This window comes from Lycium barbarum, chromosome 11 (genome assembly GCF_019175385.1).
Source record: "Lycium barbarum isolate Lr01 chromosome 11, ASM1917538v2, whole genome shotgun sequence".
Classification (NCBI taxonomy): domain Eukaryota; kingdom Viridiplantae; phylum Streptophyta; class Magnoliopsida; order Solanales; family Solanaceae; genus Lycium; species Lycium barbarum.
The window spans coordinates 38,757,570-38,780,801 of record NC_083347.1 but is presented as its reverse complement, the minus strand read 5'-3'; the positions used below and the strand labels follow the sequence as shown (position 1 = coordinate 38,780,801).

Here is a 23,232-nt window from a genome sequence, read left to right as displayed (position 1 = left end):
GAAGTCTGAGATGGGCTCTCACTCTGGGACTCGCCTCGAGCTCTGGTAGCTTGCTAAGTATGGCTAGTGGCCTCACCAGCCACTCTCTTGCCCTACTGGGCGGCTGTAGCTTTCTTGCGAGGCATCGCTGAAATCAGAACAAACTATTAGAAAGCGAACTCTTAACCCTTGGCTCTATCGCATGATCTAAGAGAGAAAGAATGACAATTTCCTAAACGTCCCGCAACCTACTGTTTAAAAGTGTGGTGCACGACACACCTATAAACTAGACTCTACTAGACACGATCTGTAGACAACCCTAGGACGGAACTGCTCTGATACCACTTCTGTCACGACCCAAGCCGATGAGTCGCAACGAGTGATTGATCTCTAGTGACCGAACACCCCTATACTCATATATGTATAACATTGCATACTATTGTTATATCCCATATTTCCATACATTGGGACGTTTTAAACTAAACGCGACAAGTTAAAGACAAGACTATTTTAAGATACGAAACAGAGACTTTAACTTCCGGTTTCGTTTCAAGTCACAAGTTACCTATAAATTTCGTTTGGTATAGAAGCATTAATGGAAAATTGGGATTAAATTAACCATGATTAGATTATTAAGTGGGATTGGAAAACCAAATCAGTCCATAAAATAAGCCATAGTGGTCGTGTAAGAGAATTGAAGTGGTCAATGATCATTGACCCAAAATTTGAGTGGGACACATGTCCAAATCATGTAATGCATATATATAACACAAATTCTGATTCATTATCAACTAAACAAGTCATTTGCATCTTTACAAAGTAGAAAATTAAGAGATAGAGCGAGAGGCTCTCGGCTACAAGCTGACCGAGAATAACCTCCTCCAAATTGACCCAAAAAAATCAGTTTCTTAAGCAATTCAACTCCCTTAAAGGTGTGTATTAACGTGCAGCATTCATTGGAATAGCAAGAACAAGTGTTAAAATTCAAGAAGTGAAAGTGAAGGGCTAGCCGATTAAAGGGTTTAGTTACAAGGTAAGAATTGATCCCTTCTCATGTGTTTTATGGTGAATTGAATGTTTATGATTGTGCATGTTGGTATTGGACTGTTTTTCTTGAAGTTGAAGTGGGCCGTGTGCTATAGACCTAGGTGAAATGATGCTTAATCTTCTTGTACATGTATTGGGAATGAATTGAATGTGTTGTAGTATGGATAAATGGATGAAAATCATGAAGTTGTTGTAGTTGTGTTGAAGCCGTGTAGGGGACTGCTTTAGGAGAAGTTATGGACTGTTTTGTGTCATGTTTTAATTGTTGTTGTTATGGACATTGTGGTGAATTGTATGCATTATGGAAAGATGAATTGGGATGTAAAAGAAATGAATTATGTTGAAGTAGGAAAACAGTCCCAAACCGTGGACTGTTTTAATGATAGGAGTGGATTAGTGCGTTTTGAATGTTGATTGTTGTTATGAACGTATAGTGAAAATGAAGCTTAATGATTCAAGTTGAAATTGAAATGGTTTGTGGGCTGTTGTAAGAATAAATATGATGCTAAAACAGTTCCAATAATCGTATAAGTAATGTTGTAAACGTGTTGTTGTCGTTGTAGTTGAAGTTGGAAAACTGTGAATTGAAAATGGTAATGTTGTGCGTGCTGTTTGGCCGTGAATAGGGGACTGTTTTGAATGATGTACGGACTGTCCAAAGTTCCCTTAAGTCATGTTTAACCAAGTTCTGATTGATACTTGAAAGTATGATTAGCAATATTAGTTGTAGTACTAGTTGGTTTGAATACGAACGAAACGTCGTCTAAATGTTAGAAAGGGATTGTTAACGTTAAAATACATATTGAATTCCCTCGTAGACTAATCGTAGCTCTTGATATCTTGATATAGGATAAGTACCATTGGGCAGCAAGTACAAGTTATAATACGACTAAACGCTAAAGGTATGTAAAGCCTATTCCTTCTTTTTCTTGGCATGTCCTAGACGTAAGTAAGAAATGATATGAGCCTTGGGGTAAATTCTACTCTCTAGTTTCAAGCATGACTTATGATTCTATTCATTCCTTAATGTTATTGTCACGAGCCTACTATATGATTGACTAACAAATGATGTATGGAAATTCCTACTCTTAAAGAATTGCATAATTAGAGTCATATTTGACTTTCAAAAGCCATGTCATGTTAGATTGATACAAGTATATGAATCCTGAAACGTTCCTTGCTATGGTTTGTAATAAGATTTAGAAAGAACTGAATATGATTATTATCCTGACACTAGAAAGCTGATTAGTTACTTATCTATTGAGTCTCCAAAGATGATTTGCATGTATGTGGTTGCTTATTATTCTTCTCGTGCTTACCGTTACATCCTTCACTGAGTCCCGGGCCAGGACACGTTTTTGTGCGCATATTTATTACATTATTCACCGAGTCCCTCACTAGAGGGCCGGGACAAGTTATATATATATGATGATATGATGATATGATGACATGATGATATGGGGATGGCGGCCAGGAGGGCATATGTTCATTATTCACCGAGTCCCTCACTAAAGGGCCGGGACACGTATATGTATATGTTTATGATGCTATGATTGTAATTACCGAGTCCCTCATTAAAGGGCCGGGACACGTTATATATGTTATATACAGAATGATTATTCAGCTTTGATTACAAAACTCTATATTGATATTGATATGAGAACGATACCGATGAAATATGTTCAAAGGCAAGTTTTATGAAATTCTGTTTGTTGCATTGGGTCCTACACACCTTGTCTCAATATGAGTCTATTACTATATTTCATGCTTTACATGCTCAGTACATATTTCGTACTGACCCCCTTTCTTCGGGGGGCTGCGTTCATGCCCGCAGGTACAGACGCTCGTTTCGGAGATCCGCCAGCCTAGGATATCTATTCAACTACTTTGAAGTGCTCCTTTGTTTCGGAGCCTAGCTTGTGGTATAACTCCCTTTTGTTGTATATGTATGTGTTTATTTGGGGTACGGCGGGGCCCTGTCCCGTCATATGATTCTGTCATTACTCTTAGAGGTCTGTGGACATTTGTGTGGGTCTGTATATAGTTGTTGTTGCGTTGTATGAATACGACTTATGTTTGGGGCGTACCCATTCGTAATGGCAGCCTTGTCGGCTTGCATATATATATATATATATATATATATATATATATGTTTGGGATGTTGCATGTAGTGGAAGCCTTGTCGGCTTGCATAAATATATATATGTTGTTGTTGAAGATCATAACTCCTTAGGAGACAGGTGCCTACGACATACAGAATTGTGACACTCTACGGGGCATGTTTGCAAGTGAGTTTATGGAAGGTCTTACTTCCAATGAGCATAACCCCTCTATTAATTTGGGATTTGGGAAAACTTCCTTGATGAAGGTTGTAGCCCCTTGAAATATCTTTGCAACGGTAGATTATGGGCCTCAAATGGACATCTGTGCAAACAGTTATGCCCATTATACGACAGACTGTCCGAGCAAAAAATTTTGACGGACCATTTGATGGTCCGTAGAACAGTTTGACTGCCGTAAAACATTTTGACGGTCCGTCAAAATGTCACAGAAACTCAATTTTTCTGAGCAGTTTTACGGACCATTTTGACGGTCCGTCAAACGATTTGACGGTCCGTCAAATTGACTCAGGCCAGCGTAAAATGGTCACAGAAACCCATATTTTGCTGGGTAGTTTTACGGACCATTTTGACGGTCCGTCAAACAGTTTGACGGTCCGTAAAAATGGGCGTAGAATTGCCCGATGGGTCAGATTTTAAGATGTTAATAAGAGACCCAAACTCATTTTTTTCATTCCCATTTTTCCTCCACGACTCAAGGGTTCTCTAGAGCCATCCAAACACTTCATATGCAAGAATCCAAGTGAAACTAAAGATCTACTTCATCAATCCACAAAACTAAGTGTGAGAAACACATCAAATCCATTCAAGTCAAGAAATTCCATGGAAGGTGGAACTAGGGTTTTGTTCAAGTGAAGCATTTCAACTCAAGGCTTATTCCTACAATAACTAAGGTAAGTTTTATGATGTTTCATGACGATTAAAGTGTTGATAAGTTCTTGGGAGAATAGTAAATGGGTTTGATAAAGAGAATTATATGAACTATGCTAGGGCTTTTGGATTGTTGACTTGGGATTGTTGTATTCATATGGGTGATGAAGAATGATGTTAATTACATCTAATTAAGATTGTAGAATCACCTAGGAGTAATAGAATGGGAATTGGGTGAAGAAATCACCATTAATGGAGACTGTGGAGCTTCATGCCCACTAAGTGTTTGATAAAATGCTTAGATGACAAAAGCCTGAATATTATTGCTAATATAGAATCCCTTTGACTTGTATTGATATAGATCAAAGTTGAAAGGGTTGACGAACATTGTATTACGCTCAAAGGCTGGAATTAAGGTATGTGAGGCTAACTATCTACGTTAGGGAATGTTCATAATCCTCCCTACGCCACATTCTTCATACTTGTTAGCAATTTGACTCAGAATATAGTTAGCTCTAGTTTCATGATATGATATAGAACTGTTATCTTCTAGGGTTGCAGTTACTGAATTCGTTCATGGTTGTCACTTTGAACATCATGAACTCAGCACATAATCTTTATAGACTTATGCATTGTTATCACATGAGTCTCAGTCAGTGTATAATCAGTTATTGGTATGAGTCCCATAATCAGAAACAGTTATCATGCTATCAGCTATAGCCAGTCTCAGTTTTGTAAATTGTTAATGTTGAACACCTGTATCTGTACTTTTGGGCCCTAGGCCACAATTTATGCATACGTATTGCTTGGGCCAGAAGCCACAGTTTTTGTGCACATTATTTGGGCCCCAGGCCACAGTTATGCTTACAGTTTTACAGGTGATTCTTCATCCAGAACAGGGAGTACTTCAGCTTCTTGCTTTCCTGTTTAGTTCAGTTTCAGTTTCAGTTTCAGTTTCAGTTTCAGTATCAGTATTTTATTGCTTCAGTTGCTTTACATACCAGTACAATTCAAATGTACTGATGTCCCTTTTTATTGCTTGGGGGCCTGCATCTCGCGATGCAGGTAACGATACACAGGTTGACGACTCAGCTAACTAGGAGTGCACGTATCAGCTACTGGTGAGCCCCACATTCCTTCGGGGCGTTGTCAGCTATCCAGTTATTTCAGTTTATAGACAGCCCTATCATTTAGTACTCTTAGAGGCTTCATAGACACAGTTCAAACAGTCATATATTTATTATGTTTGCCTTGTTGGCAGTTGTTCAGTTGTTTTAGTTTAAGCCATGTTGGCTACGTTCAGATATTTCAGATTGTCTAAGTATTTCCGCATTATGATTTCAGTCAGACCTTTAGTATATCAGCATGTGTTTAGTTATTTCCACATTCAGTTATGTTTTTGATATCACATGTTGATTCAGCCAGCCAGTTGGTTCGCTCGGTCACATGCAGTCAGGCACCGGGTGCCGTGTTACGTCTAGACCCAGGTTCGGGGCGTGACAACAAGGCCCCGTAATACCCATGTACATGTCTATATCTCAAAAGTAGCATACCAAAATAAACTGTTGCTCCAGATCAAGTGGGGCGCATTGACCACCGCTGGATGAATGCCCTACTGAGTGGGACCGCCTGTTTGTCTACCTGTACCTGTGGGCATGAACACAACCCCCGAACAACAGGGGAGTTAGTACGGACTATGTACTGAGTATGTAAGGCATAAGAGGAACATATACATAAGAATCATGGAGGGAATCTGAAACTCATAAACAAACAGACTGTCTGAATGCATCTGTATGACTGAAGATACTGTATAATATGCATGCTCTTATTTTTAAAGATCATTTAATAGTGCCAAGGAACGTACGGCCTAATCCACATCTCATCTAATCCCGCGTCCGGGCATCCCGCGTTCGGGACGATAATCATCTCACGCGCGCCCATTAGTGGTGTTGCCCGGCATATAGGCGCGGTGTAATCAGACCTCATCATCTATAAGCCGCCCATCGTAGTGGTGCTGCCCGGCCATATAGGCACGGTGTGAGAAAAATAGTTGTACACATATGTATATATATATATATATATATATATATTGTGCATGAAACCTCATGAAGGATATACCCTAGATAACAGAGATTGCTAAGAGTCATGAACATGAATATAAGGAATCAAGAATACGATGAATCCTGTACCATCTAAGAGTAGAGTCTTTGGAACTAGCTCGCTTACTCGTTCGTTCAGACAATAAAGATCATGCCAAAAGAATGAAAGGGACAGCCTTAACATACCTTGAAGCGTATCTACTCATCCAACACCTACTTCTTGAACTCATAAGTCTACAACCAAGATAACATAGGCCGCAATTAGACCCTTTATAACACTTCCATCTAATTCAAGTGAAAAGGGGGACTTAACGAGGTCCGGACAACATCCCTTTCATAACTCACTAATTCTTCAATCTTCCAATTTAACTAAAATATCAACAACAGTAATAACAACAACCATATCAATACTTACATATAAAAATATAATCAACTCTACTCTAAATCATCCCTCAAAATAACCTTCAAGTCCAACTCTACTCTTATTCAACTTACAACTTTCATAACTATAATTCCCCTTTACTTAAAACCACTAAAACTCTTGATAATAACTCCAACACAAGGACAAGAATCATATACATACCTTGAAGGAACTAGGATACCAAGAATCAAGTTCTAACTCCAATTCCCAACCTCAACAACTTCAAAGAAACCCTAGGAACAACTTTCCTTTTACAAGCTCGGGTTTACGGGGCTCGGATCTTGCTAAATCTTCACTATGATGTTAAGAAGTATTGAGAGCAATATTCTAGGCCTTTCTCAGATTTTGGAAGTGAAAATAATGAAAATAAAACGTGAGGGTCAACTATATATAGATGGAACTAGAAAGTTCCAGAGGTGCGGTTTGATGTGCGGGTCGACGGCCCGTCGACGGTTCGTCGACTTGCGCCGTCGATCAACCATCAGAGAATCAGAGACGGCGGCATGTCAACGGCTTGCATTGACGCGTCGACGGTCTGTCAAAAGAGACTGGTTTCCTACCAGTTCCCTGAGTCCATTCCACTGCGACGATTCAATTTGTTTAGCTTTAATTCTATCGTATTGTGAATAACATATATTCATACTTTGGTACCCGCGAAGTAAAGCACTTAATGGCTCAAAAACTCGGGTACGAATCTCCATACTAAGGGTATAAACCACTCACAAGTCAAGGACCGCTTGCGACAAAAACGAGAGGTGTAACACGGAACTTGGACTTGTGATTATTAGGTGAGATTATTGAGACTAGACAGACTTGTGGTTTAAAAGCTTCATCTTAGGCTGTGATTTTAGTTATGGGATATTCTATGACTTGGATTTGAGTATTATGTGCCTATCTGTTTATCTTGTTGATTTTATGCTCATATGCGTGAACTAATCTTAGTCGGCCTATGATGCTTTCCGGTACATAGTTTTGTACCGATACTACCTTGCTGCACCCTTTTTGAGTACAAATTATGTTCTAGAGATTTCACCCAGACCACATCTCTAGCTTGAAGCTAGTTTGCTTGATCAGATCTGTGGGTGAGCTTCTATCCATGTCATGCCGCCTAAAGATCTTTCTTTCCAGATGTCTACTTTTATTCCAGACATTATTTATTATTATATTTGACAATTTTTTCATTCTTTAGACATTGTTGGTTAGAGTCCTTATACGATGACTTTCAGATTTTGGAAATTTAATAGTTAGACTTCTGCACTCATATTATTTATCATTTATGACTTGGCTAGATTATTTATTTATTCTCGTATTTATTGATTGTTAGAGTATAAATGATTAAAGAAGTTGAAATTGGCTAGTGATTAATGGGTTAACGGGTAAGGGTTCGCCTACTAGTGATAATTAGGTAGGTGCCCGCACGATTGGTAATTAGGGTCGTGACACTAATAGTGGCTACAATTGAAATAATCAATTGTTAGCTAATTCTGGCCTTAATTAAAATGGCCAAATTCATTGGTTTAAATCAATTGAGGTCATTATTGCAAATTATCTTTAATTGATTAATTGGGCCAAATATGACCATAATTGAAACGACCAAATCCATAAGTTAAGACCAATTAAGGTTGTATTTGCAACCTAAGCCCATTTACATAACTAGTCGTGCTTTATTTAGGTCAATTGCCTACATAATTGCAATTAGTCATAATTAGATTCCTTAATGACGGCTATTTGTTTAATTAAATAGATAGGTCCTTTCATATATACACAGACTAGTTATGTGAGGCCCGTGCTAAGCCCGGGCTCAAACTCAAGATATAAAAGTAGATATTTTAACTAAAAAAATATAATATGTGTTAGTACAAGTGTACAACAACAACAACAACCATATACCCATTGTAGTCCCACAAGTGGGTAATTATATAAAAGCAAAATTTTCATTCCACTGCAATGGAAGCCCTAGGGGTTTTCTCTCTCTCATAAGCAATGGAAGCCCTAGCCGCCCCTTAAGTGTTTTCTCTCTCTTATGCTGTTTGCCCGAAATGGCAATTATTGCGGGCCCTCAAAGCATCCTATGGACTAGGTGTGGTTGAAAATGTTAAGAGCATTTATTTCTCTGTCATTTTTCAACCAATACCACCTCATATCAACCCAAACGAGGTATAATCTTCCCCTTTTTCATGCTTTTTCTGCATTTCAACAGTCATAGACTGAATTTTCTTAATTATTTTTGTGATATTGCGATTTTGAATCCGCGATTTTCATTGGTTCGTGAGGAACCGAGTGGATAGATCCATTGGGGTTCAAATCTGACCCGTCATGTGTTTTTCTACTTGAATCTTGGCCTTTAAATGAGAGATAAGGAGGCAATTTTTAGAAATTGCACTTGTCCCACATCGGTTGAAATTAGGGTTTCCCAATTTTTGGGGTTCTATTTACAACTCACACTTCGCATAGACCGAATATCAGATATATTCACAAAAAACTCGAAATACTTAAGTTTTGACATATTTGCTGTGAAACTTTGATTTCTCGAGTTACGTTAAGTTTTTAAATATTTTTCTTTGTTCTTGTTCGTGTATGGCTAGAGTATCTGGGGTTGAGGAAGCAAAATCTTCCAAGTTCAAACCTCGACAAGTGGCTGCACTCGCAAAAGGTAATCTTCTTCCCATTTAGTTATTTTATTTTATCTTTTCTGCTTATGTATGATTATTAGGAGTCATTATTTATGTGGTGTTAATTGCTGTTTTTGTTTAGTTATTAGTTGCTAGCTTAGTATTTTCGGGTATTTTTAATTCTCGTCTAATCATGTTTATAGATGCTAATTGCTTGTTTAGTTTTTTTTTATTGTTGTTTAATAGTCAGTTTAATCTGTGTCATGTTAGAATAGCTTTGCTTTGTTGTTACTCCAACTTAAAAACATGCTTAAGCACTGTTGGTCTTATTTGAACTTAGTTATGCTCTGATCAACTAGTATAACCCAGATGTAGGTCTGTGTTTTGAATACCTTAATGTAGCAACTGATTAGTGTTCATACTAACATGTTTCAATTTCATTAGGTATAGTTAACTAAACTAGAAATCCTCTATAACTATTAGAATGTCTGATTAATTAATCTAATGTAAATATAAAACATGATCAAGTGCAACCTGATTTGAAATTAGAATTAAAAGCTATAGTATAGCTTTTTTAGTTTATTAACAGTGTCAAGAAGAGTTGATTAGTTGTAGAAAATCATAACAATGCTCAATCTGTTTTTGTTAGATTTAGTATACGAAATCCATGTCTACTCTTATCTTTTCTTGATTCTACTAAGGCTGTCATTTGAGGCTAAACTAGTTGATTCAAGTGTTCATTGTTAGAAAATGACCTGATACATGTCCATTTTCTATTTGCTTAATGTTTCCATGTCAAAACTGCCTATGTTGTGTTACCCCTCTTTTTTTTTTTTTAACCAAACTAGATACTGTGCTAGTGTTACTTGCTTTCTCTGAAACACTTTGCTTGTATTAAACTGAACTAGCTCAAGGTCTTGTGTGGGTGTGTGTGTGTGTGTGTGTTATTTGAATAGGGAGGGTGTCACTTAGGGTGATTCACCCATAGGTGTGACTTATCCAGGGCCAGAAAGAGGGTTGAGATGGCTTAGAATTTCTAGTCAAACTCAGCCTAATCTTCCTCTTTTCAGGCTACTGGAGTTCCCCTATGCAAAATTACACCTTATGGGACCCTTTAGATTTTGAAACAAGTAGGATTATGGGAGAAATCCATGTTAAAACAGCTCTGAAGTTCATAAAATGGCACAAAATGTTTTCATTTGTTCTGAGATGGACCTTTTGACTTTCTCTTATACTACTTGTCATACGCACTACACCTGTGTTATGTTTTTTTTTTTTTTTTGAAAATATGTCCCTATGTTATTAAATTGAAGTGTTAAAATACTAAGTAGAACAAAACACCCTTTTGATGAGTATTAAGTGTGGGTTTCTGAGTTAAAATATACAAGGAATATACCAGAATATACCAATTATATGCAGTTTTTCTGCATACATTTGGCATATGGAATTTGTATATTCAGTAACAACATGGCATATCACCTGTACGGACTTAGAGTTGTTTGTTTCATGTTGTATGACCTGAATTTGGGCTTAGCCTTTACTTTGCTCATTCTCCCTGCTTTGGACTTACCTTACTATGACAAGTTTTTGGTTGGGTCACTTTGTTTGTTGCTGCGATTGGGTTCATTTGTTTTATGTGATCTATCCCTTCTAATTATGATATGGACTGAATATTTCTTGCGTCTGGGCACTGCCTCAATAGACGTGTTTGTTTTTCCTATGTGTTAACTTGAATAGCTTATATGTACATACAATGTTATATTAAGCAAGTAGTTAAGTCCTAGATACTTTCTAACCGCAAACTTCCTTTTCCCCCTTTATGTTTGCATGTGAAATGTCGCGGGCCACTTGGGCCATTCCCTTCTATCAAACTTGTTGGGCCTGAGGCCCAACGCCTATTTATTGATCGAGTCCGACAGATATAAGGGAAGCTAATATATGTTGAAGACCCAACATGGGTGAAAATGGTCACTGGTGGGCTTGGGTAGGCCCACCAGTTGAAATCTCATTCCTTTCTTGGTATATCATGTATGTATATATTGTGTAAACATGTAAAATATTAGAACCCTATGGATGCTAAGACGTAGGAAAACACTTAGTATTTTAGGCAGTCGCTTAAATCTTTCAAAAACCCGGCTAATATAACATCTGCATGAAGTTGACACTTAATACAATTCTTTAAATAAACCTCCAAAACTAGTTCGATATTGAATGAAGCTAGATGGTTTTAATAAAAATAACTAAATGGTAAATCATTTGGGCCCTCAGCCCCTTTGTAGAATTCAGCAATAAAACGGTGGTTACTTAAACTGTTTTGGGCCTTAAGCTCAACTGCTAAAACTGTATTGTTTATTGAACCACAAAAAAATGGAATTTGAGGCAGAAAATGAAGAAGTAACTTAAAGATTGTATTTGGCAGAATTGTTTTTTTTTTTTTTTTTAATTTTTTATGAAAACCATTTCAAACACTTTGAGCGATTTATGAAAGTTTGAAAGTTGAGGACTTGTCACTATTTGGAAACAGAAATGGGCTCTTTTGAATTTGGACTTAAATGATTTCTGAGTTATTGGGCCGAGAAGCACAAAATACTATGGACTGAAAACAAGAGGGATTCTATGTGGGCCAAGTTTGAGATAAGATGGACTTTGGACTAGACTATGAGTTGACTTGATATGAGCTTCAAATAAATAAATTTGGACTTAATAAAACTTCCACTTTTCTTTATGTATATATGAATAAAAATAGGAGATATATTCCATACTTTCCTATATATATATATATAAAAAATAAAAATTAATAAGTACTAAACTCATTTTATTAGGACTAAATAATAGTGACTCTACTTGGGAGAAATCCTAGGTGTGTCTTAGTTCGACAATAAAGTGAGTTGAACACTTATATGAATTTTCAAATCCAAAATCACTTTTTCTAAAGGGATTTTTTGCCGAAATTTTGAATTTTATGATTAAGATTGGCAAGTTTAGGAATAAACTAAACATTTCTAGCAAATAATCACATTAATCACACATTGAAGTTCGTTGGTCAATCGTATTCTACTGATCCTTAATACTAGAGTGTTTAAAACCTTTCCTAGGAGATCATCAAAATTCTTACCTGTAAAAGTGAACCGTAACAGGTGTTGTGCTTGAGATGCCACAATTTGAGTGAGCAATTGAGTAACTTCCTTAAGGTCATCATTTGAAATACTTAATGGAGGTGAAGGAGGCATTGGAGCTTTTGTGGGCTGCACCACTCTCATGGGATGTAGGACTGAAGATGTCTGACTTGATTGGTGACCCTAATCCCTTATTTGAACCCTCGTAGCAATTAACACTTCATTCGATACTACTTTCGGAGCGACATTTGTCCTTTGACTCATTTGGTCTTGTGCTTTGGTTGCATTTTTTGTGAACAAGAACAATACACAAATTAGTAACTATTCTTAGAGTCTAGCTCTATCCACAATCTAGTGTATTGAAGAAAATGGTAACTTCTTAAATGTCGTATTGCCTCGCTATTATAGATATGGCAGATAACACACAATAAAAAGAATTCTACTAAATATAATCTATAGACTCCTAGAACAAATGAAACCTACAACTGTGATACCAAGTTTGTCACACTCCAAAATTTTGGTGGGATGGAGCCCACCTTAAACTTGATCAAGCGAACCAACCTTTAGACACATTAATAAATGTGGCGCATGCATAATTGAGAAAATGAAAGATTTTCATAAAAAAACACTTTGCCTTTCATAGTTTGTAAAATTATGATTACAAAAATAGTATTCATACAAGGCATGCGAGACTTCAATAAAATGACAAAAGAGACATAACATGATTAACTATGCCTATGGAGCCTCTATGACTTCATGACTAAAAAGAAGTGTCAGTGACAAGTGTCAGTGACAAGAACTATCTGCTGATACAAAAACTATCTACTGATTCCGTGAATTGATCGCTAAACAAATATATGAAACCAATTTAATGGAAAACTATTTTCTTAATATTGTCTCTTCGCTAATGTTATGTTATTAGACGTAACAGCATGAATTGCTTTTATAATCTATTATTACTATTGTATATACGTTACTTTATTAAAGAAATGATAAAACTTCAGCCTGATGTAAATTGAGCAAATAATATTTATACAGAAATTAACAGAAAAAATATATGAATAAAAGGAATGCTAACTCCATGAGAAAGAATATTTACCAAAAATTTCTTGTAATTTTTGACTGATTGGGTCACATAGTCTAAATTTCATTGTCGAACTTAATATCAAGTAATCCGCCAACTCAAATAACTCTAACAAAGTATCAGTTGCTAGAAATCTTGTTCAGATTTATATTTGAAAACCTAGAATTTAATAAAAGGTAGCACATAAGAGTAATTTAGGGATATTAAAGAAAACTTATCATTTAAATTAATTCTATTACAAAAATACTAAAATAAGGGAGATGAACGTAATGTCTCAAAACAACGTTGAAGTCAATGCTTAAAATCTGAAACATTATATATATAAGTTGTCTTAAATTATATTGTGAATGAGAAGTGAAAGTAGGAAAATCATAGGCCATCGAATTAGTTCTGGAAGGTAGGCTTGTGCACAAATCGGTTCAATTCGAATTTTCGAACCGATTTGAAACAATTCAGATAATTCAATTTGGATAATACAATTTGATTTCGATTTACAAATGCAATTGTAAAACATTACGGTTTGGATACGGCTGACTTCAATTATCAACCGAACTGATTCGAACAAACCGAATTTATATGCCACTAGTGACTAATACTCTAATAGTCTAACTGTATATACGCTTAATACTGAAGTGATATTTATTTAACTTCAGAAGTGGTGCAAATGAATATCTGCATGCACAGCTTGCACTGGACATTCATGGCCTTCTTGTTGGCCTCAAGCTGACTTCCCTTTTGGTCTTTCATCTTTTCAGCGTTCTTCTCATGAGCCATCTTTGCCTTTTCTCCACAGCCTCCACCCATGGCTTTGTTTGTTCTTTGATCTTAGCCTGTACAAATTAGACTTTTTTGTTTTTTTGAGGATGAAAACTGAGTTATTATGCTTGTCTACTTGCAAATTGCAAGATGCTGGATTATTAATTTGGTATATATAATATGGTGTTGGTAGATTTGTATGCTTGCACAAGTTGTCAAGCTCTTGTTTTGCTATTTATATGCTATTATGCTTGGAAGTTTATGATTTTTTCTTGGTTAATGTCTTGGTTAAAAGGCTGCAAATTTAGGATCTCATTATTTTTTGTTATGTTTACTCTAAAACTGAAATGAAATAGTTACTTGTTTAAATTTCGAATAAGCCGAACAAATCGATTTGTGTAACCGAACCGAAATAATAAAAAATGAATCGAATTGAACCTAGAATGGATCGAGTTTGGTTAATAATTTTAGAAAGTCGAAATTCAAAATTTCAACTCGATGATGGCCAAAATCGAACCGAACCGAACCGATTTGTGCACAGGCCTACTGAAAGGTAGGAAATGAGACAGTGGGATATGACAGATTGAACATCAGAACTTTCGTACCATATGGCAAAACATAGGTTTTTATGCACTCCATGAAACTCTACTACTACCTTAAAAGCACCATAGGGTTTTGTATCTTTCGTGTCCTCCACTGGTAGAGATTTTGGATGTAAATATATTCAGCCTTTTTATTTTTTGGTAAATAATTTAACCGTAAGCTACTGCATATTAATCAGTATAGAAGATAGTAGGAGTAATTGTTCTTGTTGGGATCGAAATAATCAGGTTGTCATTAGGGGCGGCTCAAGAGAGTCGGTGGCCTAAAGCTAGAATTTAAAAGGAGGCCTTATATATATATTTAGTAAAATTTTAATATATTTTAAGCGTTATTTATTCTTATAGCTTTTTTAAAGTGTACTTTTTTTTTTTCAATTGACGATATAGTCAATTCGTGTAATTTTTCATGAAACATTAACTGAATCATGAGTCTTATATTCTGTATTATGATCATTTCATCGATTTAGTTTTTCTTTTTAGTTCAAGCGATTGTTACAAAAAACTTTTCAAAATTATTTTACAAGGAATGGAAACATTTAAAAATAGAAGTAAGACTTCAGGCCAATAAGAGTATCATCTTCTACATATAAATATTTTCGTATCACTAAAACTATAAAAATAGATTAAAACCATGAGTGACTATTATGCCTAAAAAATATTTAAGGGCTTAATTATGTCTTTTCTATTCTAATTGTTTAATAATCTACTTAGCTTGAGCTTGAAAAATATCTAAAAAAAGCACTCAAAGAGTTCGAAAATTTAACTCCAGCTGACTTTTAAGTTTGGAAATTACTAGAGGTGACTTGTAGGGACCACATCAAGTCAAAACCCAATTAAATTTGGGATTAAGAAAATTGGGGTTGAAAACGTATTTTGCCAAACTTGTTAATCTTTTATAAAATACAAAAAAGACCCTAAACCATTTAATTCAACCCTCCATTTATTTCAAACTCAACATCGGTCCATATCAAAACACACGAACTTCATTCAAAACACACGATCATCTCAACTGCTCCTTCAAACTTTCAAGTTCAAACCCACGAACTGATCTCAACTACTAAATGTGCTTCTTCAAACTGTCGTCAACCTCTTAAAAAGCCGACTCAATAATGAACTGCTGCTCTCCATTTCTCTCAGGTAAATTCTCTCAGGTAAAATCGCTCAAATTTTTCTTCTTTTAAAGTTAGGGTTTTGAAATCAAAGTGAGAAAATGATGATTTTGGTCAAAGAAGAAGAAGAATAACATGGGTTTGTCTGCAATGTTTATTTTGTTGATCAATGCTTGAGAAACCCTTATTTGTTGTATTTGTTCGAGTTGTTAGGGTTTGTGTGTTTGAGGAGGAGGAGGAGGAGGAAGAAGAAGAGGAAGAGGAGGAAGAAGAAGAGGAGGAGGAAGAAGAAGAGGAGGAAGAACTAACTTACCTGCTGCAACAAGTGATTTAGTTGTTCCAACAGATGTGTTACTTGTTGGAAAGAGCTTTAGTCTCTGTGTCATACCAAAATGCAACAACTAAGTGAGTTGTTGGAACAACTAACTTACATGTTGCAACAAGTGAGTTAGTTGTTCCAACAGATGTGTTACTTGTTGGAAAGAGCTTCAGTTATAGTCTCTATGTCATAACAAAATGCAACAACTAAGCGAGTTGTTGGAACAACTAACTTACCTGTTGCAACAAGTGAGTTAGTTGTTCCAACAGATGTGTTATTTGTTGGAAAAGTAATGTATGAATACCTATTTCCGGGGAAGAATGCCCTGCTCCATTTGTGGAATCCAACACGTTCAAGATGTTCGGCGGCCCGAGGGACGGTATCTCTGATTTGATTGAAATGGTCATTGAACTCATCTATATTGTACGATTTTGCTGCTTTATAAAACTGAGATACGACTTCGTATTGTGAAAGGTGGTTCGGAGATTTTCCCCAAGGTGCTTCATGTAACAACCATAATGAGATAAAGGGAAGACAATTGAAACTGTCTTTTTGATACTTGGATGCCTATCAGAAATTATGCACAACTCTTTGGTATCATCTACAAAGCTTTTCATTTGTTTAAAAAAATATTTGTATGAGGCATCACACTCCTTGTCCACTACACAAAATGCCACAGGAAAAACATGATTCTCCGCATCTTGCGCCACGGCTGACAACAACACTCCTTCGTACTTGTTCTTCAAGAATGTCCTATCGACAGCTATGACTTTTCTCATTTGCGCAAAACCAAGCATCCAAGCCTTGTAGGCTACAAAAAAGTACTTGAACTTTCAATTAGCATCAACCTTCAATGCCGTCTTACCTCCTGGATTTGTGGAACGAAGCATATAACGGTACGCATCAAGCACTGCATACCCGTGCTCATGTGTCCCCCTTGTCAAAGATTTTGCAATCTCCATGCCCTTCCAGACCTTCTAATAACTTACCTTACAACCCAATTCTGTGCAGAATGATTGGCTCATATCTTTTGTAGATGGGCCTTTACCGTCGGGAAACCTATCTTTGAAGTATTCACCAATGACTTTCGCTATGGCGTGTGGATTATGGCTAGTAATATGCTCAGAACCACATGTGTGATACTTTACGTAGGTTGTAATACAAAATCTGTCAGAACTTAAAAGCTTCATAGCCCTCAGCCACCACTTGCACTTCGGATGTACACATCTAAAGCAATACACAGTACGCGAATTAATCACCTTCTTGAGTGTAAAATCTTTGTTCAAGCAAGCAAGTTTCAACATAGTTGCTAGTTGTTCCTTGTTCTTGAATGACATTCCTTTATAAAAGCCTGTTTCATCATCTTGAACATGGCTGCACTGTGAAGATTGTGTAGAACACGGTGTATTGCTCGCAACTTAGGGTGTAGGAATCGGCTCACCCCCACTTCCATTATCTGGAATATCCATATCCATATCCACCCCCATCCAATTTATCATTTAACACATCTTGTTGGTCTTGACCTAAATTATGGTTCTCTACCGGGCTTCCTACCACATATACCCTTAAAGTGGGCCTAGCTACATCATTCAAATAAGTACGCAAACGATCCTGATCGGTTATCTTAAAAGGAAAGACCCTCTGGTTTTCAAAAGAGCTATGCATGTAAGTGATGGCAAGATCTTTCGGTTCACAAGTTAATTCACAATAAGTGATGATTAAGTTCACAAAATCATCAAACACAACATCTCTTTGGACACTCATCGCTATCGTCTCTAACATGTGACTACCCTTCCATTGCCAAATATATCGATTGTTCTTCTCGATCCATTCGCCATGGCAATCAACACTTATTGTTATTGAGTCCCCCATTAATGCTACCTGAATATATTTTGTTTTTTTTTAAAAAGGTCATGACAATATAGTAACAAAATACAATAACTTAATGACTTGTTGGAACAGATGAATCAAGTGTTGCAACAAGTGGATTACCTGTTGCAACAACTACTATCCTTGTTGCAACAACTAACTAATCTGTTGGAGTCAACTTCAGTTTTTTGAGTTCTGTTTAATCCAACGACAGTTGAAGATGTCTAACAGATTAGTGAGTTGTTGCAACAAGTATATTACTTGTTGCAACAGGTAATACACTTGTTGCAGAAACTAACTAATCTGTTGGAGTCAGCTATAGTTTTTTGGGTCCAGTTTTTGGGTTCTGTTGGACTGAAGCTGAATCCAACGGACCAGTGAGTTGTTGCAACAAGTAGTACACTACTTGCAACGACTCACAAATCTGTTGCAACTTATTCATACTACGTATTTAACAACAATTAGTATAGAAGTTGCAATAACTACATAATCTGTTGTAATTGTGGCATAACTATAATAGCTGTTGCATAAACTACAGCAGCTTCTGCAGAAACTACAACAATTGTTGCAAAAATTTAGAAGCTCTTATACAGCAGCTTTAGCACTTGTTGCAACAAGTACAATTGCTATTGTAAATTTTTGGAATATTAGCACCAAAACCCAGATAAATAATTGAAACAAAACAACAATATTTTACTTACCAAATGAGTCGAAATTACTTCTGAAGTAATACCCAGCCAAAAAATTGCAAAATCTGCTGGTTTCGTTTTTTCTTTGTTGAGCGAATTCTTCAAAATGCTGCACCAAATGAAGAAGAACAAGCAAGGGAAGCAGCAATACTTATGAAGTAATGCCCATGTAGACACTAACGAAATCCAGCCAAAAAAATTGCAAATCTGGTGATTTAGTTTTTTGTTTTGTTGAGCAGATTCTTCAAAATGGCACAGCAATGGATGAAGAAGCAGCAATGGAAGCAGCAATGGAAGATGAGGAAGAAGAATGGAGGGAGAAAAAGAATGAGAACAAGCGGAGGAGGGGGAGGAGAAGGAGGAGGAGGAGGAGGAGGAGGAGGAGGAGGAGGAGGAGAAGCAGAAGCAGGAGCAGAAGAAGAAGGAGGAGAAGGAGGGAAAGGAGCAAAAACGAGAGGAGGAGGAGCCGGAGGAGGAGGGGGAGGGGGAGGAGGAGCAGAAGGAGAAGCAGAAGCAGAAGGAGGAGTAGGAGGAGGAGAAGGAGAAGGAGGAGGAGGGGAGAAGAAGAAGAAGGAGGAGAAGAAGGAGAAGGAGAAAGAGGAGGAGGAGAAGGAGAAGCAGAAGCAGAAGAAGAAGAAGACGACGAGGAGGAAAAATGAACCGAGGAAGAAAAAGAAGAACATTGGAGGGAAAAGAGCAAAAACGGGTGCGGCTATTGGCGCCCTTTTTTTTGGGACCCATTTTGGTATTTTAGGGTTTATATTGGCTGGGTCAAAGTGTTAAAAATAAAACTTCAGGGCAAAGTGTCAAAATGAACTTTTGGGCAAGGTCAAAACCTCTTAATCACTAATAAAAAAACATCACCTCCACTCAATAATTAAAACTTGAGTCACCTCCACTCAAAAAAAAGACTTAAGAGTCACCTATAGTTAAATGCCCCCAAAGAGTTATAGAAGATGTTACAAAGTCAAATAAATAAACTATATTGATTTAAGTTGAAGTGAATTAAACCATATTACAAAGTAGGAAGTAATTATACATTTAATTGACTACAACTTCTAACTGTAATTACATCAATCATATTTCTAAAAAGTAGCATAAAGTTTGAAAATATATATGTAATAATTGATAAATAATTGACAGTAAAATGATCCAGAAAATTCTATATCACTAATAATAAATATATATTTTTTTAAAATCATTTATATAATACAAATTATTTTGGGGCCCTAATATATTTGGGGCCTAAAGTCACTGTGTTATAACCCGTATTTTGTACGTTCGGATAATTCGAGATAATTGCGAAAAGTTAAAGGCAAGACTATTTCCAAAATTATTTCGATAAACAAGTTGTTTACTAGTATGGAAATATTGAGAAAGGCTAAGGGTAAAAAGGGAAATTCGCAAGATGACTCATAGAAATATGGAGGAAGGCTAAGGGCAAATTTGAAATTCGAAAAATAAATTTTCATGAATTACCAAAAAAAAAAAAAAAAAGTGGGCTTGACTAAATTGGGCCAAGGTGGCCGGCCAAGGTGGTGGACCAAGGCCCACATGGGTGCATAAAATAAATAGCCCAAAAGATGAGAACTAGAGCACATTTTCCATTCTTCTCACTTAGAATTTTCAAGAAGCTTGAAGAAGAACAACAACAAAGGCCATTCGGCCATAGCTCCAAAAATTAGCTTCATGGAAAATTGATCAAAAAAATTATTTCTTCTAGTATTCCTACTAATTCAAAGGTCCTCTTTAACGTGGTATAATTGTTAGAGCAAGAAAACCTCTCTTTGTTGCAAGTTCATAATTCTAGATCAAAGGAAAATTAAGGGAAAAAGGTATGAATTAATCTTCTTTTATATGTTATGAATGGTTTGGGTATGTTGTAGTATGTAGAAATGAATGAAAACCATGAATTTAGTGTGTTGGAGTGGTGGCCGTGTGGTGTGGAGTTTGGCCGTGTGTGTGTGTTGTGTTGTATAGGGATGATGAACTAATTTTATCTAGTATTTTGGTTGTTGTTGTAATGAATTCTATGATGAAAATGAAGGTGTAATGATTCTAGTGAAGTTGTAATGGTTGGAGAGTTGTTTTAGAAGTTAATGTGATTTGAATATAGTCTTCTTGTAATTATGGAAAATAATGTTGTTAGTGTGTGAATTGTAGGTATAATTCATGAACTTGAAAGAAGGAAATGTGTCGCTATTGTTCTTTTGAATTTGGAAGGTTTCGGGTGAAGTAATATGTTGATTGGGTTGTTGGAATATTATGTGAATTGTTAGAAGTATTCTTGAATCATGTTAGAAAGATTTCGGATTAATACTTGAATGTGGAATCATTGGTGTTAGCTTGAATATATGTGATTAAATTGAATATAAATGAAATGTCGTGAATTGTGTGACAAGAGTTGTTGATGTTAGAATATGTTTTGGGATTGATTGTTGAAGTTGTTAGTATGATTGTTGGTAATGTTGTTAATAATTTGGCCGAGTTGAATTCTCGGATTGTTGATTTGGCCGAGTTAGATTCTCGGGGATGGTGTATTTACAGGGGAAATGCTGCCGAAATTTCGACAGATTATAAGTGAGTTTACTTGAAAGATTAAGACAAGTGTGTGACAATATGTCTGATGATTATGTAAATCTCCTTGAATGTAGACTAACGAGCTTGGACGAATAAATGTAGCTAATAGGACGTGGAGCAGGTATGTAAGGCTTACCCTTTCTTTCTTTTGGCATGATCTTTATGAAATAAGCAAATGACGTATATGTATGATTTCAAAGAAATTTCCTATTTTTAGAGCCACTAGGATGGCTAATATTCTTGACTTCCATAAGTTATTTCATATGGTTTTGATGCATATCTATGATGTCCAAAGTTTGTTGATATGTTTTCAAATGGCATTCGAAAGATAATTGATATGACTAAAGTTTTGATTTTCAAATGCTAGCACGTTTGATTATTCCATCGAGTCTTTGATATATTTTGATACGTGCATATGGCTTCAAAAGCTCCACTTGATTTGATCCATAACGATATCCGAAAGGTACTTGACATGGTTATGGCTTTGATTTTCTAAAAATGGCTTTTGAAACGCTTGTAGAACGTTCTGTACTTCAAACGCTCATAACTTTCTTATACTGAGTCGGATTGACCTGAAACTTGTTTCTGAGCCTTCAGGGGTCGGTAAGCATACTTATCCATCGAGTCTTGATTTATGTGCATATGGTTTCTCACTACTCTGCTCGTGCATACTACTATTATATCGTTCGCCGAGTCCCGGGCCGGTATATATTGTGCGCATGGTTCGCCGGGTCCCTTGCTTGAGGGCCGGGTGCCATATATGTATTCCGGAGTATGATGTGTTACGGTGTTATGATGTGTTCATGGTTCGCCGAACCATATATGTGTATATGTATATTCTGATCTTATGATGTGATATTATGATGTGTGGCGCCACGTTCTCCGGGTCCCGTAAGGGGCCGGATACCGTTCCTGGCATGCATGATTCGTGTTTCCAGTAAGTTATTTTTATTATTCTGCATATCGTGCTTATTGTCTGTACTAACCTTCTGCACGTGCCACAATAATATAATATGTGTATATGGATCGGGCTGCACGTTCCGCAGCAAATACATTTGTGGATCGGGCCGAACGTTCCTCGGCACTAATATGTTATATATATGGATCGGGCCGTACGTTCCTCGGCACTATTATGTTACATATGAATCAGTTATGTGTGTATGTATATGATGACATACGATGTTGGCACGCACGGTCTGTGTTTGGAAAATACGCATTTTGGCACTCTGGATGATCTACTTATTTCTGTACTTCTTCTGACACATGACATCGGTATACACGATTTGCATTCTGAAAAATAAGTATTTTGGTATTCTGAAAATGTACCTACTTTTGTACTGCTTGTTTCGGTTATGGTTCTGTTTTCTGTATTCCATGCTTTACATACTCAGTACATATTCCGTACTGACCCCCTTTTCTTCGGGGGTTGCGTTTCATGCCACGCAGGTACACCCAGATGAGTAAAGGACATTGTTAGAAGATGCTTCAGCTGGATTGGCGAGCTCCACTTCCTTTCGGAGTGTTGCCGAGTCGGAGTTTGTATGATATGATTTCTGATCGGGGTTAGAGACTTTGCAGACAGAGTCGTGGGTATAGAATGTCAGTTTTGTAAGCGGCTCCATCAGCCGATATGTCATTCTGTGTTACGTGATAAATTCTACATGATTACAGATTTTGTTTGATTTGAGAATAACGATAAAAAAGAATATTTCTGAAACACTGTACTATGTATTTCATCTTTATTTGATTTAAAAGTCTAAGAAGTTTATGTGTGCACTAAGGGTCTGAGGGTTCGCTCGGCCCTAAGGGTCGGGTGCCCATCACACCCTAGGGAGATTAGGGTGTGACACACTGCTTGGTGGCTTTAGGCTTCAGTGGGCCCTGGTTGTCATACGGAAGCTAATAATTTGCAAACCTTGAACACGATAAATCGGACAACAAAGAAAAACATACTAAAGAA

General features: G+C 36.6%; 1 long non-coding RNA gene across 2 annotated transcripts; it reads left to right on the top strand.

The window, feature by feature from the left end:
• Nucleotides 1-8,467: 8,467 nt before the first annotated feature.
• Nucleotides 8,468-22,989, top strand: LOC132616643 (uncharacterized). 2 transcript variants are annotated; one of them, XR_009573313.1, is made up of 3 exons: nt 8,468-8,693; nt 9,122-9,189; nt 22,719-22,989. It is a non-coding gene; the product is annotated as an uncharacterized LOC132616643 (long non-coding RNA). The 2 variants fall into 2 exon arrangements; XR_009573314.1 differs by lacking the exon at nt 22,719-22,989 and adding an exon at nt 12,286-12,614.
• The last annotated feature ends 243 nt before the right edge of the window (nt 22,990-23,232 follow it).